Source organism: Marmota marmota, unplaced genomic scaffold (genome assembly GCF_001458135.2).
Source record: "Marmota marmota marmota unplaced genomic scaffold, marMar, whole genome shotgun sequence".
Taxonomy (NCBI): domain Eukaryota; kingdom Metazoa; phylum Chordata; class Mammalia; order Rodentia; family Sciuridae; genus Marmota; species Marmota marmota.
The window spans coordinates 38,782,901-38,789,905 of NW_025999853.1; the positions used below are offsets into that span (position 1 = coordinate 38,782,901).

The following is a 7,005-nucleotide window of genomic DNA, read 5'->3' on the forward strand; positions in this document are numbered from 1 at the left end:
CAGATCCAGCTTCCAAAAATCCAATTAGGGAGTCTGTTATGACATTTTTTAAAAGACTCTGATTGCCTTTAGGATAAGATCCAAATCCTTCTGCAGGATACATAAGGCAGTTTTTTTATTTGGTTCTTGTACATTCACAACTTTATTTTTTTCTCATCGTTTGCTGTCCTCCCTCCCTTCCTTTCTTCTTTTCTTCCTTCCATTCACAAATGCCTACATGTTGGCCACTGTGGAGGCTAGTGCTGGGGAGGGATACAAAGAGTCTAGACATGGTGCCTGTGCCAGAGAAACTTCAAAGTCTAGTGAGGGAATAGACAAAAATAAAATTGATAAATGTTTAGGTCATCAAAATATATACAAGTGAATACACAATGGAACAAATGTCAGTTCTCCAAGGCAGGAGTTAGAGAGAGAGAGAGTCAGGGAAAGTTTCATAGAGGATATGACCCTCAAAGTGAATCTTGAAAGGGAAGAATTATTTTTTTAAAAAAAATTCTCCTCCTCTTCCTCCTCCTCCCCTTCCACCTCTTCTTCCACTTCCTCTTCCTTCTCCTGCTCCTTCTCAGATGGAGAAAAGTATTTCAGGTAGAGACACTTTCAGGAGCAGAGGTATGACACTGGGTGTGGTGTTTGTGGCCCTGTGTCACTTGGTACACCTGGGGAACAGAGTACAAGACTGTGTGTGGGGGGGCAGTGTAGGAGAATGTGGTGGTGTGAAGAAGGAAGCAGGGACCAGGTGGTGGAGTTCTGGACTGTTATGCTTTGGATGTGAGGTGTTCCCCAAAAGCTCACGTGGACAATGCAGGACAGTTCAGAGGAGAAATGATTGGGTTGTGAGAGTCCTAACCTAATCAGTGATTTAATCTCTTGATAGGGATTAATGGTAACTGAAGTGGTAGGGTGTGGTTGGAGAAGGTGGAAATTAGGGTGTAGCTTTGGGTATATATTTGTATCTGGAGACCGGAGTCTCTCTCTGCTTTCTGATCACTGTGATGGAGTTTCTCTCTGCCACCCTCTCCTGCCATGATGTTTGGCCTCACCTTGAGCTCTAAGGAATGGAGCCGGCCTTCTCTGTACTAAGACCTCTGAAACCGTGAGCCCTCGAATAAACTTTTCCTCCTCTATAGTTGTTCTGGTCAGATCTTTTAGTCACAGTATGGAAAAAACTAACTAAACATAGTCATTATCCTGAAGGCAATGGAAAATAATTGACAGGTTTTAGATAGCAGAGCAACACGAGATTTGGGACTTGAAAAGACCAAGTTGGCTGCAGAGTGGAGGGGGGTCTGAGGGCGTGCAAGACACTACAGGCAGTAAGGCTGCTTTGGAGGCTGTTGTTTAGAGGAGAGATGATGAGGGCTTATAGATTTGAATTATGGAGAGAAAGTGGGTGTTTTGGATATGCTAAGGGGAGTCCCTGACTTAAGATGTGCTGACTTGAAAATCAAGGGTTGAATGTTTTCTCTCTTCTGGAAGCTAGAGCAAAATAAAGGTAAAAGGGTGAGGGATTGAATATCATAAAGATATAGGGAAGATCAGTGGAGTAGAAGGAAGAGATCAACAGAGAAGGTGGAGAGATGGGAAAGGGGAGGAAATACAGAATGAATTTAACAAAATCACACTATGTGCATGTGTAAATACTCCACAGTGAATTCCACCTTTAGGTATATGTATAAATCACCAATCTAAATAAATAAATAAGTGAAAGGAAGACGATCAGAGGAAGAACAGGGGGAGGGAGGAGGGAAGGGAAGAGGGGAGACCAGAGAATGAAATGGAATAAATCAAAGTCCATGCATATATGACTTTGTCAAAATGAACCCAACTATTATGAGTAACTATTATGCTCTAATAATAAAAGATATTTTGACTTTATAATGGTGTGAAAACAATACCTATTCAGTAGAAACCATACTTGAATTTAGATCTTTTCCCAGGTGAACAATATGCTGTAGGATACTGTCCTGTGATTCTGGGCAGTGGCAGTGGGCTGTCAGCCAGCCACAGGTCGGTGAGGGTGGACAGTGATCCTCTATAGTGTGTTGTGTTGCTAAGCTTTGATAAGGTGGGTTGGGTATATTAGATGCATTTTTTACTTTCAATATTTTCAATCTATGGGTTTATTGGACGTAACTCCATCGTAAGTGGAGGAGCATCGTATCATTTTCTGCAGCAATGCTTCTTAAAGTACAGTTGATGGGCTGATAATGTCTATGAACTGTTTGTTGTTAGTCTGTTGTGAGATAAAAACAAAAATTGAGAGTAAGTCAAAGGAGCAATTTTATATTTGTTAAGTACAATGATGAAATAAATAGGACTTGCATTTTGAAGTCTTTGCTTTGTATTTCTTTCTTTTTTTTTTTTCCTAGTCATTTGTTTTCATTGTATCCTTTGAAAGTTTTGGGCTACATGGATAGGAAATATAAACTAGATCCCATCACAGTTGGTTAAGCACTCATCTCCAGGACTTGGTGATTATTAAGTGAATATGGGAGTGGGTAGAAGAAAGGGATCTAAAGAACTCTTGGGTTTCTGACAGCTGAGTATGATGCTTACAGAAAATGCCGAAGCAGCCCCAGTTCCACTTTTGTGAAAGATGGCAAATTCCCACTTGCCCATTGTTTTAGGTTACAATCATACTAAAAAACACATTTGCAGAAATACATCATAAAGTTTTATGCCTCTAGATTTTTGCATGCACCATTTTCTCTGCTGGAAATACTCCTTACCTTCTTCTTCACTTGGCTAATCTTAAATATAAAGGCAACTGTTGTAAAAGCATTTATGTATCAGCATTGTGCTAAATGCTTTACATTCAGTATTTCATTTAATTCTCATAAGAAGCCCGTGAAGGAGTCCCATTTGGTAGACAAGAAAACGGAGGGTTATAGAAATTATGTGACTTGCTCAAGATCACCCAACTGGAATACTGGGGGAGCTGGAATTTGAACCCAACAAATGCAATTCAAGAACCCAAGTTCCTGAACAGTGTGGTGTCTGGAAGCCTTTCCTGTTGTCTTTACTTCTGGTGCATCTCCTGCATTCCCACAAAGCACAGCCAGGCATCCCCATCCTGGGGCTGGCCAAATCCTACTTGAAGCATTTGTTCATTTGCTGCTTCCCTTTCTTTCCTGGATTGTGAGCTCCTTGAGGTCAGGAAGGATTCATCCATCTCTGATTCCTCATCCTATAGTACAGTGCTCAGTCTTCCATGGGAGCTTTGTCAATGTTTATTGACTAAATGAAGACATGAGAAAATGTGGCATATTATTGATAGGAAATTAGATGGGGCTAGAATAGACTATGGATTATCCAGCAGAGTTAGACTGGGATCAGATTATGAAGGTTATTATATGCTGGTTTTGGAATTTGCAAGTAGCAGCCATGAAATATTTTAAAACTACTTCACATCTATGGATATAAGACTTTTCAAAGATGCAATTCTGTAAAGTGGGTCATTAATCAGTGGTGTGCTGGTTTACATGTTGAACAACCACACCCTTCCTCCTCTCAGTCCCTGATTTATAACGTTTTTTGGTTCCATGGTGTACATGTTTCTATCATGGCCAACTTAAAGCCATCAGTGTGACATTAAAGGAGGAAGAGTTGTGAAGCAACATGTCATCAGAAAGTGTTTCCATCCCATAGTTGCAATAGATGAAAATGACCTCAGTGCACAAATAATACTAAAATGTAGTGTAGTGAAATAATTAGAAATTAATGAGTTTTGAGTGTTTATTTTTGGAAGTTTATATAACAATTTAATAATGGCCATGTTTAATAGCTATCTTAGAAACTTCCTTGAATTTTAATAATTGAGCTGATATGAGCTGCTCTAGAACACGAATGTGACTGTCCCTTTATCTGTGGTCATTCAGGCTCAGCTGCTGGGACCAACCTTATTCCTAAGCAATACTTCTTGATGAAGCACTGGGGCAGTAGTTTCTCAAGGCAGTGCTAGCTCTCTCATTATCTGCTCTAATCTTTGTGTTCCAGTTCCTCAGTACTCATGGTTCTGCTTTGTTTTTACAGAACTTTTCCCACCGATATCACCATTCTCACAGAAACTTCTTTTTATTCTGAATACTACTTACCCTCTGAATGGAAGTACTAGTTTCTCTCTGACTCCCTTTTAAGACAGGGTGGATCAAGCTGTGCCAGCTCTGTACTGCACAGGAGCACTGTGCAGTGGAGACTGTTGCTTAGGCTATTATACGCTATATTGCTTCCAATTGCTTACCTGCCCCACTTCTGCTTGACTAGGTGCCCTAACGTTTGGACCTCTTTTAACTATAGCATGTGACTCTTTTCTGCTTATCCTCTTAGCTTTTGATCTACTTTTGGACTCAAGATTTAATATTTTGTTTGCTTTGTCCATGATCTGTTTGCAGGACTGCCTTGCTTTGACCTGGCCAACCAACTCAAATCCAAATTCTGATAAATAGAAACATGAGAAAGTCAGCTGATTTAAGCAGATGTTACTATTCTATCAATATCTGCCAATAGTTGCAAAGAACATGAATCCTGGAGATTCAAGACTGCTAAGAGTTTAAGTGCTTAGGTTAAAATAATGGAGCAAATGAATTAAACAAATGGTAGTTCTCTCCTGTCAGTTCAAAAAGGGTTCAGAAGAGATTGGGTAAACACATGGGTCTTTTATGGATTGAGTTTCTCCCATAGGAAAGACCTATGAGCTAAATTCATATTAAGCACTACATGATTTTGAAATAAGAGACATATACTTACGTGTAGTTTACTTATTTGCTATGTGAAACTAATGAAATGAAAACTTTTTATCAAGAAAGAAGGTTTGGCATTTTTTTCTTAATGTTCAATATGTCAACACTGGTAACTTAATGTTGATAGAAAACTAAATAGATTTCAGCTTTGAATATCCTAGAATAATCAAGGAATCAACTAGAGAAGAGCCATAAGGAAAAGGAAAAGCATTTAAAAATTCACTTGGTTCCCTCAATGAGCATGAAAAACTGGAGTACCTAGGTGAGGAGCCATGTTCTCAGGTTGAGGTGAAGAATTGGGAAGTGTCTCAGGCTTCTTGGATGCTCTGTCCTGCTGAGAGGTGACTGGAGCACTTCCCAGACCAGGAAAAGTTTTCTGTGCTTCTCACGGAACAGAATGAATTCTATGAATCTAGAGGTTTGTTGATTTTTTCACATGTCAGAAGAGCAGTTGTGTTCAATGGCAGCAAAGATCCACCCTGAAATAAGAAATTGTGTTTCCAGCGAACATGCTGATTCTCAAATGCTTCCCATAGAAAGGGAAATATTAAATATTGTCCTGGAAAAGGTAGGGTTAAAATCAGATATTCCAAGAAATAAATAAAAACCAACTGATTTAAGAGAACTGTTACCAAAGGGAAATAATTCTAAATAGAGTTGATTTCAGGGACCATAATAATTATAATTTTTAAAATAAGGTTGCATCATTTGCATGCAAATGATATAGGGGATCTTGATGATAAGAGAGTTGGGGAAAGGCTTCCAAAGAGAATTTTCTCTGCAAGGATGTACCAGGAGTTCATGAGCACACAGGATATTGTCTGAACATAATGATTTCAAAATCTCAGCTTAAAGTGACACTCTAAAATAAATTTAAAAAGGAGAAAGAGGAGGAGAAGGAGAGTCTAGATTTAAATCAAAGCAGTATGGCTCCAGAATGGTAATATTTCTCCCTCTACTAAATGGAGCAATGGCACTGATTTGCTAAAAGAGGTTTTTCTTTATCTGATTATTCTAGTTATTACTTTTGAATTCAGAAAACTGATGAGCTAGGGCCTTTTAAAGGGCAAAGTCATTGGAAGCTAAGAATAAATTGCACTGTAGAACACTCTTTTCTTTGGAACATCAACTACTGACTCTTTTATAAGGGGAAAAGTACTAAACATATCATACACGAGTGTCTCATAACCAGCATTCAATTTCCACTCAAGAGTTTTAACTTCAGTATTAACCTATGCTAGAGGCAATATATTCATCCTTGGAAAGTTATACTATGCTTTATTCCTTTCAGGGAATTGGGGATTTAGCTCATACTTGCTTGCTATACTACATGATCCTGTAAAGCCATTTTAAAATTAAAGATATTTCCCTCAGCTTTATTTTCTAAACTCTTTTTAGGTGCCAGAGCACATTGGTTGGGCTCTACATCTGATAGCTGACTTTCTGGCCCTTACACTTGCATTTGTAATGGGGTAATAAAAACAGACATCTCATGTAGCTGCCAAGAGACTAGGAGGTATCTAGCAATTCCTAGAATATTGTTAACCTTAGTATATATGAATAATTATTTAATTTATGAAAACTGCCATAGAGTAGTAAAGTAGTAGATTTGAGGAGATAAATTCTTTCAGCCACAGTTTCTTTGACATAAAATAAAGTTAATATCACCTATTTCACAGGGTGTTATAAGGATTCAGTAAGAGAATGCATAAGAAGTACTTAGCATAGGGCTAGCCTATAGAAAGTTCTTACTAAATGTAACCTACTATTCTACATGAAGTTTCCCTCTCTATTGTATATCTATGTAATTTCACAGTGAAATTTGGGGCTCAGTACAAAACAATTTTATTTTTAATAATATTTTCCCTCTTTTCTTTCTAATTCCTACTCTGTTAGGAGAATGAGATAAATGTTGGTTCTTACTGTACAGTGACACTTTTCTGGATTAATTATGCATTTAAAAAATAAACGTTGGAAAGACAAGTTAGTCATTTTCAAACAGTTCTTTTATAAAAGACTATTTAAAGAGGCATTAAAGAAATAATGTTCATTCATTATTTAATACCTTGTATCAGTGATTGCATCAGCCCAGTCTGGCCATTGATCGGCTCTCTGAGCTCAGGGAGCAGAGCAAGCAGAGAGCAGGCAAAGAGCCTGTCTCCTCCTGGGCTCCCCAGGACTTGCCGCCACTTTCAGCTCTTCCCTCCATTCACCCTTTCTCTTTGCCCACCATTGGGCTCTGTCTCTTCCACCTCATGAACAAGAA

General features: G+C 38.5%; 1 non-coding gene across 1 annotated transcript; it reads left to right on the forward strand.

Annotated features, from left to right (window-relative positions):
- The first annotated feature begins 5,535 nt into the window (after positions 1 to 5,535).
- On the forward strand, positions 5,536 to 5,609 carry LOC125618245. The gene has a single exon (XR_007349506.1). It is a non-coding gene; the product is annotated as a small nucleolar RNA SNORD107 (small nucleolar RNA).
- The last annotated feature ends 1,396 nt before the right edge of the window (positions 5,610 to 7,005 follow it).